Genomic DNA, 12362 nt, shown 5'->3' with positions numbered 1-12362 from the left:
AAACACTTCTTCACTAATGATAGCTACTAAAGTTGTAAAAAATTTCTACTTTCAAGAAACCAAAATTCTAAGCAGAAAGAAATATTAACTAATACAATGAACAAATAATTTTCATAGTGTATACATAGTCTGCTGGCAAAGTTCTGGATCCAACTATCAGTGTGGATAACTCTTGCTTGAGTTCTTCCAGAGAAAATGCCAGTAAATAGTGATTCACCACAAATGTTCCAGAGAAAATGCCATTAAATCATGACTCGCCACAAATGTGGCATCAGTAACTGACAAAAGGAGTGGTTCCATCCAAGTCCAACATGGTGAACAAATGAGTTCATTAGTCTTGCCTGCAGGAACATGGGTGAGGGATTAATTACAGTAATGTGGATAAAGCCACAACAGCTACATAGCCAAAGAGTCCTCCTCACCAATAGCATCTCTGGAAGACCACCTAGATGACTGTTTTCTTCTTTGGTTAATCTCCCATGACCATTTGTAAATGGGTCACAGTTTTTTGCAACTGAGGTAGGTGAGTGAGAGTGGCTGAAATCTCTGGTGAGAGTCTAATGACCCTTTGGACCACTTGTTTCTAAGACAAAATGCCAAATGGCCCAATCTTAGGGAGTCTCCAGGGGAGAAGCAAAGCTCCTGTGTTGGAAGTGGTAATGGCTGTGTAAGGTTGAGACCAAAAGAAATGTCGAAGAAAAGGTCTCCTTGTTTATTTTCACCTAACAAAAAATAGGTCTTCAACTTAAGAGCATTTCTTTAGGGCTGGAGAGTTAGCTTAGAAGCCCTGCAGCTCTTCCAGAAAACCCAAGTTTGGTTCCCAGAACTCTTGTCTGTGGCTCACAACTGCCTGTAACACTAGCTCTAGGGGACCTAATGCCCCCCTCTGGCCTTCATGGGTAACTGAACATAACTGGCATTCATACGTAGATAACATAAAAACGTTTAAAAGGAATTTTTTTAGAAAATAGTGTTTTTGTGCTAAGAAATAAGCATCAAACAATGTGGAATCTCAATTTCATTGATGTCTGCTGAAGACCCAGGTTCAGGATATGTTCTACGGTCTTAGTCCTATGCATTCTACCATTTCGTCTCCAAACATTCGTTTTAATACGAAGTTCTATTTCTCTTTTTATTTGTTGTGTGTAGCTGAAGCTTAGCCCCCTGCAGGCTAGTCAAGCACTCTTCCCATTGAGCTGTAGTCTCAGTGCCAGAGCTTTATCTCTTAACCTGAGCTTCTTAAGCATTGTTCTGTTTCCTTTTCTCTCATTTCAGATCAGTGTTGTGCCTAGCTACTCTAAGGCTAAATAACTCACAACATTGATAAATCAGGAAGTCTGCCATTTTTAACCAACGCTCCGACGTTGTATGGAAATCCAGGTAGCAAACATTACTGGCACCTCAATGAAATGAGGCATATTCTTTAAGCAAATGAATTTTCTGAAATTCTGCCACTAGAAAGAGATGACCTCTCTGAGCTGTTCAGATCCCATTACGTAAGTGCTATATTGACTCGTTTCTTGCTTTCCATTTGGATTTTTAGATTATTTATTTCTGTCAGTAAAACAGTCAAGTATGTATACTCAAAAGAGTTGTATTTTCATATGAATTTTATATAAAGTATACAACTATCTGAATATTTCTTTGAAAATGAATAAACTAAAACACTATTATAGGAAATATATTTATATTTTATTTATTTTTTATGGATAAAATATATTGTATTAGTGAGGTCTACTGTAATATTTTAAAACTTTTGTACAATTGGATATAATTTCTTGTTTTTACTAATGTTGGTTAAGATAGGGCATGGTACCATATAAAAGAATACAGAAGGATCAGAAATTTATTCTCACCCTCAACTATTTAGTAAGTTCTAAGCTACCCTAGACAACATATAATTCTTTCTTGATTAACAAAAAATGACAACAAATAACCAAAAGAAACCAAACTACCAAGTAACAGGCTAGGTACAAGTCTTTGTACCACAATTCCAAAGCCTGACTCTAGATTCTGAATGTTTCAGTACTTGGTATTAATTGCTATCATAGCTGCAAATAACATATTTCATATTTTTCTGAAAAATATTTGTACTTTTATAATTCCACAAATGCAAAGAATTTTATCTGAATATTGGTAATTACTCTTCTTTTTAATAATTATTTTGTATTTAGTACCCTAAAAGCAGCATTTTTATTTATTTATTACTTTTAATTCATTGTTTGAGAATTCTATATCTAAATATAATGTGGTCAAATAGCTTTACATTGATAAATAGTTTATTCAATAAAATGGAAAAAGATGAATTTTTCTGGGAGAGCCATCTTTTTAAAAATAAAGCTAAGAATGATGGAATTACATGGTTAGGAAGATGGAGGAGGATCTGGAAGGGGTTGAGGAAGGGGAATGAATAAAACAAAATATATTATGTGGCATTGTCAAAAAATAAAAAAATACCAAAAACAAGTTAAATTAATATCTTCTGTCTTCGTAAAAAAAGTAAACATACATATTTTCCTGCATACTTTTGTGCACTGGAAAGGATTTTGTTAGTCTTGTTCTTCTAAATTACTGGAAAGATTCTATTTTTTAAGTACATCAGTTTTATAAAAGTTACACTCCTGGTTTAGATCTTATAATCAGAGCACTGCAGTTTGTTACACATGCTAAAGACAAACAACTGTGTGATGCCATCTTTGCCAACAACACTGTGACACAAAATTCTTCTCTGAGGATGGCTCTCTTGGGATCCATAGGAATGACAGCCATTCCCATGAATCTTCCTAAAGTATAACTTCTTTCTCTTTAGTACATTAAAGTCAATTCCATTAGAAGCTGTGATGTTTTCTATATCTTGGTATCATGGCTTGTCCATTTTAGAGATCATTATTCCAGCTAGCAACAGGATAGTGTCATAAACGGCTGAAAAACACTTTTAAAACATTCAGCGTCCTTAACCGTCAGAGAAATGCAAATTAAAACTACTTTGTGATTTCATCTTACTCCAGTCAGAATAGCCAAAATTAATAAAACATGACAAAAGACCATGGCAAGGATGCTAGGGAAGGGTATCTCTTATTTATTGCTGGTGGGAATGCAAATGGGTAAAACCACCATGGAAATCAGTGCAGAGATTCCATATAAAGCTAAAAATATGTCTACTACAAGATTCTTCTAAACCACTCTTGAGTATATAACCTAAGCATTGTCCATCTTACCAAAGAGACACTTATTTACTCACGGACATTGTAACTCTATTCATAATAGCCAGAAACTGGAAGCAGCCTAGATGTCTACCAACTGATGAATAGATAACCAAATACATTTACACAGTAGAGCATCTTTGAACTATTAAGAAACATGGTTGAGCAAATGTCCTTGTTGTGTACTTAAGCATCTTTTGGATATATGCCTAGCAGTGGTATAGCTGGATCTTGAGGAAATGCTATTCTTAATTGTCTGAGAAAGTGCCAGATTGATTTCCAGAGTGGTTGAACAAGTTTACATTCCCACCAGCAGTGGAGGATGGTTCCCCTTTCTCCACAACCTCTCCAGAATATGTTGTCACTTGAGTTTTTGATCTTAGCCATTCTGATGGGTGTAAGGTGAAATCTCTATTCAGGAAGGCAAAGAGGATGGACATCGGAAGAGGGAGAAAACAGGGAACAGGACAGGAGCCTACCACAGGGGGCCTCTGAAAGGCTCTACCCTGCAGGGTATCAAAGCAGAGGCTGAGATTTATGGCCAACCTTTGGGCAGAGTGCAGGGAATCTTATGAAAGAAGTGGGAAATACTAAGACTTGGAGAGTACAGGAGCTCCACAGGAGAGCAACAGAACCAAAAAATCTGGGCACAGGGGTCTTTTCTGAGACTGATACTCCAACCAAGGACCATTCATGGAGATAACCTAGAACCCCTGCACAAATGTAGCCCATGGCAGTTCAGTGTCCAAGTGGGTTTCATAGTAATGGGAACAGGGACTGCCTCTGACATTAACTTATTGGCCTGCTCTTTGATCACCTCCCCCTAAGGGGGGAGCAGCAGTACAAGGCCACAAAGGAAGACAATGCAGCCACTCCTGATGAGACCTGATAGACTAGGATCAGAAGGCAGGAGAGGACTATCAGTGGACTTGGGGAGGGGCATGCCTGGAGAAGGGAAAGGGAGGGTGGGGTTGGGAGGGGAGGAAGGAGGAAGCTACAGGGAGGATACAAAGTGAATAAAGTGTAAATAATGAAAATTTTAAGAAAAGAGGAAGTTTATATTTTAAAAAATATTCCATATAAGAAAAATATTGACAGCAATTTTTGATTCTTGTACATCTGTAAATACTGTAGTCTGTATATTCCATGCATACAGTCTATATAATCTTCTATAAACCCTATGTATACTCTTTATGTATACATGCTGTCTCTAAGCACATATATACTTTATGAAGCTTTGCTTTTTTATGCTATATGTAAAGGAGAATTTATATGCTGAAGTTGACCCTCCTCATTACCAATATTTATTAGTATCACGAGGCAGGGCTGTTGTGGACTCTGAATTATCTCAGAAGGAACCATTGTCTCCAGTAGCTCTGCTTGCTTTGTCTCAGTGTACATGAGGCCCTTGTATGCTTTATTTTGTATATTTTAAAGTACAAACTGTCATGAAGTTAAAAGTTAGCTTTTCTGTCAGCTCATTTCTTCTTAACCCAGTTAGAAGGCGTTCACTTACTATTTTGATATGTTCCTCCACAATACAGAAAAGCAGTCTTTCCATTCCATTTCTGAATTTAATAGCCACAAAAATCATCTGTTGGCTTTACAGTAGAGAAAATAAAAAGTTACACACATTTATGTTTTATTTACCAATTCCTACAAAATTTATAAATTTTATCTTAGTCTTTCTAAAAATCACCCTTACTTTTTTTGATTGGTGATTTTGATATAATATCTAACTCTAGAATAAGAGGATTTTAATTTTATTTCTTTTTCTGGTTAGTCTTATTTTTATTTACTTTATAATAACTTTATACTGTAATTTTATTATAAACATAAAGAATTCATTATATAGTTTATTGAATATCACATAGTGTATATCTATCATATATATTCATGTAACTTAGAAATACTTTGCATGTAGATTAACTCTAATAATTGTTAGAAAATAGTATTTAAACTAATAATTTGAAAATTATCTGAACAGTGAGACAGTCTGTTTCAATGGATTAGGTAACATTTGAACAGTACAATTTTTTTTTTTTTTAACAAATTGTACTTCCCTTAGTCAAAGTTGGGTACCTTCCCTATACTCGGTAATTGGCCAGACTTCAAGATATGACCTCCTTGGGCAGTAAGAGTTTCTAAGTACATTGAAAATCGGCTATATATGCTAGATTCTACAGAATATGTGGTAGAATTTGATCACTCTGAGTAACCTTGGCTTTCCTGGACTCTCTTTGTAGATGAGGCTGGCCTCCAATTCTACAGGCATGGGTACTGCGCCCTGTTGGATCACACTGTTTTTTAAGAGAGAAGATTTTTCTGAATAAGATGAACTCTACACGGCGTGTTTTAATTTTTTACAAAGGCCTTTATTACTACATTTACCTGACTCCATGCTTACATGCTCGCTCTTCAGCATTTCTTCCCAATCACCCTGTGGCTCAGAATTTCTCGTGATAGAAGAGCTACTCTCTAAGTGACTCAATTGTACACAGAGCTGGCAGGTTTGCTTTTGGGTTTTTTCAGGAGAATATGGTTATACCTTCATCAATGCATCACTTGTCACTTTCTCCAGAAGCATTTTAGACTATTATAAATACTTTCATAGCCATCCATCATTGGTACTTAGTCAGTTTTGACAAAACCTTCATTAGAACATCTTTGCCATCTGTAGGAATTAGAAGAAGTTCCTTGCTGTTATAACTTTTAGAGGCCCTGGTTTTAGAGTTCCTGGAATGTTTCAGTTATTAATAAACTTGAATGCAACTTGGACAAATAATCACTGGCATATTTGCCCATTACCAGTAATTGAGAAGACAGTCTGTAATTCCACAAATTCTCAATTCGATATGCTCTACTAGTCTAATTAATTATATTAATGCTGTTCCTTTACATTGCTATCTTCTTTTTTCTGATAACTTTTTGGCTTCCGGGAAAAAAATCTAAGTCAATTATTTAATCCATAAAGGCTATACTTGTGAATGGCTGCTTCATTGAACATGCTCATAAAGTAAATAATTTCAAATCTCTAAGAGAAATAGATCTATGAAATTTTGATTTAAAGAAAGTAGATATATGGATAATACTACTTGGTCAGTATGGATAGCAAACATTTTATAATATCATCTTATAACCAATCAAATAAGGGATTCAAATACATATTATTTTGTATTAACTACGGCTAAAAAGTTTTCTTGCTCTGGATTCAAATATAGTAATAATTTCAATAATAATATAATTATTAAACTAACATGAAGCACAAGTCTATAAAAATTTAATGCATTTCTCATAATACAAAATTATGAGTTTTGAATTTGCGGTAAAATATACACTCGCAAAAAAATTCAAACTGATATACATTTAAAACTATTCTGAAATTATTCTTTAATTTTTGGCAAAAATTTTCATAATTTTTAATATATGACCCTCTAACATATGCCAGCATGATTAATAAAAGTTGAAATAAGCTAATTTCATTAAGTTAAGTGAAATGAGAAGTAGGTGGCACAAAAGGTGAAATGTGAATGCCTCTTTAATGTTCCCATTTAACTCATAAATAATGCAGTTAGAGCTTTGTCCTCAGTGTTTATTGAGACCATGCTCTCTCATTGAGAACTTCCCGACTCTGCTCTCTTCATGCTTAAATGTTCAATTTCACTAATACCACTTTGGCATGAATAATAAAGTATACATATTTTACAGAATCCAAGCTCTAAGGAGGGGCTGTGAAACAGTTGGTGTGTTTCTTAAAGCAGTTCCCTCCAAATTAATTTAAATTGGCTCTGGAATGAGCACTGAAAATTTGCTTAAGGACCATAAGAGAAAGGTAATTATAAACAGCAGAGCATCCGACTTGGGGGAGCTGTCTGGTGGGGCGCTTGGTGTGAATCCAAGTTTTCTCTAACAACTTTATTAATTATCTGGATGAAAAAATAAACAGCATGTTAATTAAATTTGCAGCTGATAATAATTGGGACACGTTGCCAACTTTTTGGATGCAAAAATAAAATCAGGAAGAAATTTTAGAAGAGAGAAAATAAATAATGAAAGGAAAAAAAAGAGAGAGAAAGGGGCTAGATGTAGCCCCAAACACAAGAAAATATGAATGAAATGGCAAGAGAGATGAATAGAGAAAGGTGACTCCAAAGAATAAATCTAGGAAAAGAAGGCTTGGAAACAAGGCTTAAAGATTTGCAAGGTAGTTAGTATTTTAACAAATAAATAAAGTAACCTTGAACATAACAGCAAGTGCACCCAGCCATCTGGAATAATTTCACATCTTAAATATATGCACCATCAAAAACTTTTGTATTTGAAAGAAGTATAGCACAAAAGACATATGAAGTCTTGCTGACTGAGACTTGAATATGATAAAACAAGAGAGTTTAGAGTGTTCTTTGTACAACTGAGTCATGGTTATGCTTCTTTTTTTTTTTATGAATTTCATTTCTACGGACCTTATACGTGACCACTGCCTATCGTTAACGGCAAAATAAAATTAGATTTTTTTTTAAGATTAGAAGTTATTTCCTTTTTAAATTTTTTATCCTTTGGTAATTTCATACATTTATTTTTACAATGCATTTAGATCATATCCACCACACACATACCACTTCAACTCCTCACACACTTCCTCCAGCATCTTTCTCCCAACTACATCATGATACCACATCTTTCCCTGTCTCTGTTCAAGTCTCTATCCAGTCTCTGTCCCTGCTCCACTCCCTCCCTCTTCCCTCTTTCCATCCCTCTCTCCTCCTCCTTCCCTTCCTCCCTCCCTCCATTCTCCCCCACCTCAGTCCAAGTCATCCTGCTTTTCTGCACATGCATGTAGAATAAGGTAAGGCAGCACACCATTGGCTATCCTGAAGAAAATGAACTGTCCTTCTCCATCAGACATGCACTGCAAAAGCTCCTCATCACATTTGGAGCTCATGAGTCCCTCCACTCCCCCATGACGTAATGTCAAATGATTGACCTTATGTAGGTTGTGAGCAAGCAAACATAGCTGCAAAACCACCCATGCAACACTTTTCTTTCCTTACTATCTGTGACATATTCTTGTCCCAGTAGCAGTTTCTATACTGAAGCAAGATTTCTGAGACAATCTCAAGTATCACAATGTGACAGTATCATTAAGAACATAGATAGTATCTTAAGCATCTTTTTAATTGCCAGTATCTAGAGTCATGTCCGATGTCTAGTAAATGCTCGTGTAAAGTTAACTGTTTGAGGCCATGCTACATAGCAATAGAGAAACCAGCTTTATAACTTAATGGTTCTGATATGAAGTTGGATGTCATCTCTCTGAGTCTTAGTGTTTTCATACCTAACCACAGAGAAGACAATACTGTATTCTGTATAGATTTGGACCATTTGCTTATGAAACTTCTGTCTGGTCCCAAAACAACTAGTTCCTTCCCTTCTTTTTTGCCATGCATGGTTAAGGTGTCACAATAAAAATAACCTGATGGTCCTGGGCAGTGCTGACACATGCCTTTGATCTAAGCATTCAAGAAGCAGAGGCAGAAGAAGCTCTGTGTTGAAGGCCAGTCTGGTCTACAAAGTGAGTTTCAAGACAGGAAGGACCACATAGGGAAAACTTGTCTCAAAGAAATAAACAATAAGTATATAGATTAAATAAAAATAATAAAAATCTATATATTTTTATTCTATCAAATAAATTCACCCAGTAAGTGATTTAAAATATATATGAGCATAAATGGTTTTTTTAATTATTTTTTACAATTTAATCACTTTGTATTCTAGTTGGAGCCCATTCTCAGATCTCCTCCTGGTTCCTCCCTCCCTTATTCCCTCTATCCCCTTTTCCTGTTCAATGGAAAGGGGGAGTTCTCCTCCCCTGCCATCTGCCCCTAGCTTATCAAGTCTCATCAGGACTGCCTGGATCCTGCTTTTTGATCATCCTCCCCCACCCCCCAGCATTTGGCCTTGCCAGGCCACAGAGGAAGGGAATCCAGGCAGAACATAAATGTTTTAAAGGATAGATGGCTGATCTTGTTGAGTGATCTCTGCCTGGCGGAGGATTGAGTGGCTCAGGGAAATCCCCTAGTTGCTGTTTGACGCTCTGGATCATAATCCTCTCTTCTATCCTCCCTCTATGATAGGTTGGAGATTGTCCTGCACCTAAGGCAAGAAGATGCTGGCCACAAAAAAGATGAAAAACTCTCTAGAGTCGATCAACTCTAGGCTCCAAGTTGTTACGAGAAGTGGAAAGTACGTGCTGCGATACAAACAGACTGAACGTGATCAGACAAGGCAAAGTGAAACAGGTTATCCTTGCCACCAACTGCACAGCTCTGAGGAAGCCTGAAACAGAATACTATGCCATGTTGGCGAAAACTGGTGTCCATCGCTACAGTGGCAATAATATTGACTTGGGCACAGCATGTGGAAAATACTACAGAATATGCACACCTGCTATCATTGACCCAGGTGATTCTGATATTACTAGAAGCATGCCAGAACAGACTGGTGAAAAGTATACCAGGAAATTTTTCTTTTAATAAAACTTTCCAGAGCTCCTTTAAAAAAATAAAATAATAGATGCCTCTAAGAAAGCTGGGCTTAATTATACTGGATGACTAAAGTGGATGGATGAATAATATATATGTATATATATATATATGTCATATATACTATAAACAATACTATATTGTTCAGCTTTGTCTTGTAATGTGCAGTTTTCTTTTGAAATTTTATACAAATCCTAATTTACATCATAAATGTGTGAAATGATTTATCTTGACTTCTCATAGTGATGATATGTGAAAAGATCTTGTGATTTATGTGTTTGGGAATTTAAAGACAATTACACAGAACACTCTCTGACCACTCCATAAAAATACATAGTGCCATAAAATAGCTGCATACAAAGGATGTAATCCTGAACTTCTCAAGATGAAAAGTGAAAGTAGTTACAATAATCATCATTTTCAATTTTATGTAGTTAAGTGGTTTTACACAAAAAAATTAGCCTTCCAAATGACATAGCTATAATGTGTTAATGGTAGCATAACATGTTATTACATTATGCAACATAATTTCATGGATATTATGTATGGCGTTTTAGAAACTCATGTACTTACAGTTATTAGAAGATAGTGAATTTTTTCAAACCTTTATTCTTCTTAACCTTATTACTTAATGTAATCCTTGAGTGGTTTCTCTGACTTTGATAAAGGCCTCTTCATGGATTATATACTTTATTTTTTTAACAATTTAGCTTACTGCTTTCCAACTTCTTTATTATCATGTTTTCATGTCCCTTTTTAAACTGAACATTCGGATTATTCTCTTAAAAGGATTCAAAAGTCAAAAAGTAATTATGATCCGAAGGACTTGGCTTATAATGAAAAGAATTTCCCTTTAAATGTTGGTTATGCATTCAATAAATGTTAATAAATACAGACACATTTGGATAATTCTTGAATCCTCCTTAGTTCAAAATATTTACTTACTTCTAACTAATTTACTTTTTTGGATTCATTGAAATAATATAGCTAAATAATGTAGCATATTGTAGCTTTTCAAAACCTGGGAAAATTAATTATTATTCTAATTAATGATCCAATGTATCAGTTGGGCATTTTACAAAGAAAAACAAAAAAGCCATTCAGTGTATGAACTATGAGCTGAGATTATTACATACTCAGCTCAGCTCAGTCCCTCTTCTTGAAAGAAGTATCATCTAACAGTAATAACATCAATGAAAACCAGCACACACTTTTCTAATGCAATAGGTTGGATCTCAAAGGATCTCCAGAGACCCATTTATTAAGGGCTTGATCACAGAGTGGCAGGATTGGGAACTGATGGAGCCTTTAAGAGGAGGGATCCAGTGAGAGGCGTGTAGGGGAGAGGTATGCCCTGTGGAAGTTGTAAAGCCTCATCCCCCTCACCTGTCTTTTGTCTTCTGGCCATGAATTGAGAGCAGTACTGTTCTGCCATGAGATTTGTCTTGCAGCATCACTACAAGCCCAAAGCAATGCATCCGTTCCAAAGTGTGAGCCCAAATGGTCCTTTATCTTAATAAATTAAGCTTTACAAAGTATTTAGTACAGTAATGTATCATTAACCTGAATCCCAGTCAATGCACAAATTACTTCAAATAACATAGAAGCAAGTTTGGATATGTTGAAAAAGGGACTTGAATGGCTTGTTGGGGAGGACGGGGAAATTCTTTAAGGTCTGAATTTAGACTAGTAAAAACTGAGTGACTGAGTACAATTGGGAATGATCGCAGAGCTAGAAAAGCTTCTTCCTCAAAAGCATGAAGAGTTATCAAGTGTTTCAAAGTCAAAATTTCTGTTATTGATAGGTACCAGATTCAGGAAACAGTGAAAGCAATGGAGGAGAGGAACACTGTGATCAATCTGATGCTTGGCACAATATGTGCACCATTGTTTTTCTTGGAAGCTAGAAATCGTCAGTGATATTTTAAATGGAACAAATCATTTGAGAAACACAGCATTGTGGGATTTTTTATGCATGCTTAAATTTTTAAAAAAAATTATTTATTTTTATTAATTACAGTTTATTCACTTTGTATGCCAGCTGTAGCCCCCTCCCTCATCCCCTCCCAATTCTACCCTCCCTTCCTCTTCTCCAGCCATACCCCTCCCCTAGTCCACTGATAGGGGAGGTCCTCCTATCCTTCCATCTGACTCTAGCCTATCAGGTCTTATCAGGACTGGCTGCATTGTCTTCCTCTGTGGCCTGGTAAGGCTGCAACCTTCCCCCTCCCCCTCCCCCCCCCCCCGTCATGGGGAAGTGATCAATGAGCCAGCCACTGAGTTTATGTCAGAGACAGTCCCTGTTCCCATTACTCAGGAACCCACTTGGAGACTGAGCTGCCATGGGCTACATCTGTGCATGGGTTCTAGGTTATCTCCATGCATGGACCTGGGTTGGAGTACCAGTCTCAGAAAAGACCCCTGTGACCAGACTTTTTGGTTCTGTTGCTCTCCTTGTGGAGCTCCTGTCCCCACTAAGTCTTTCTATCTCCTCCTTCTTTCATAAGATTCCCTGCACTCTGCCCAAAGTTTGGCCATGAGTCTCAGCCTCTGCTTTAATACCATGCTGGGTAGAGTCTTTCAGAGACCCTCTGTGGTAAGCTCCTGTCCTGTTCCC

At 36.4% G+C, this 12362-nt stretch overlaps 1 pseudogene; it reads left to right on the top strand.

Annotated features, from left to right (window-relative positions):
• The first annotated feature begins 9225 nt into the window (after positions 1–9225).
• LOC110559970 (large ribosomal subunit protein eL30-like) lies at positions 9226–10056 on the top strand (annotated as a pseudogene).
• Positions 10057–12362: the final 2306 nt, after the last annotated feature.

Source organism: Meriones unguiculatus, chromosome 8 (assembly GCF_030254825.1).
Source record: "Meriones unguiculatus strain TT.TT164.6M chromosome 8, Bangor_MerUng_6.1, whole genome shotgun sequence".
Lineage (NCBI taxonomy): Eukaryota > Metazoa > Chordata > Mammalia > Rodentia > Muridae > Meriones > Meriones unguiculatus.
This window is presented reverse-complemented; position numbering and strand designations above follow the sequence as displayed.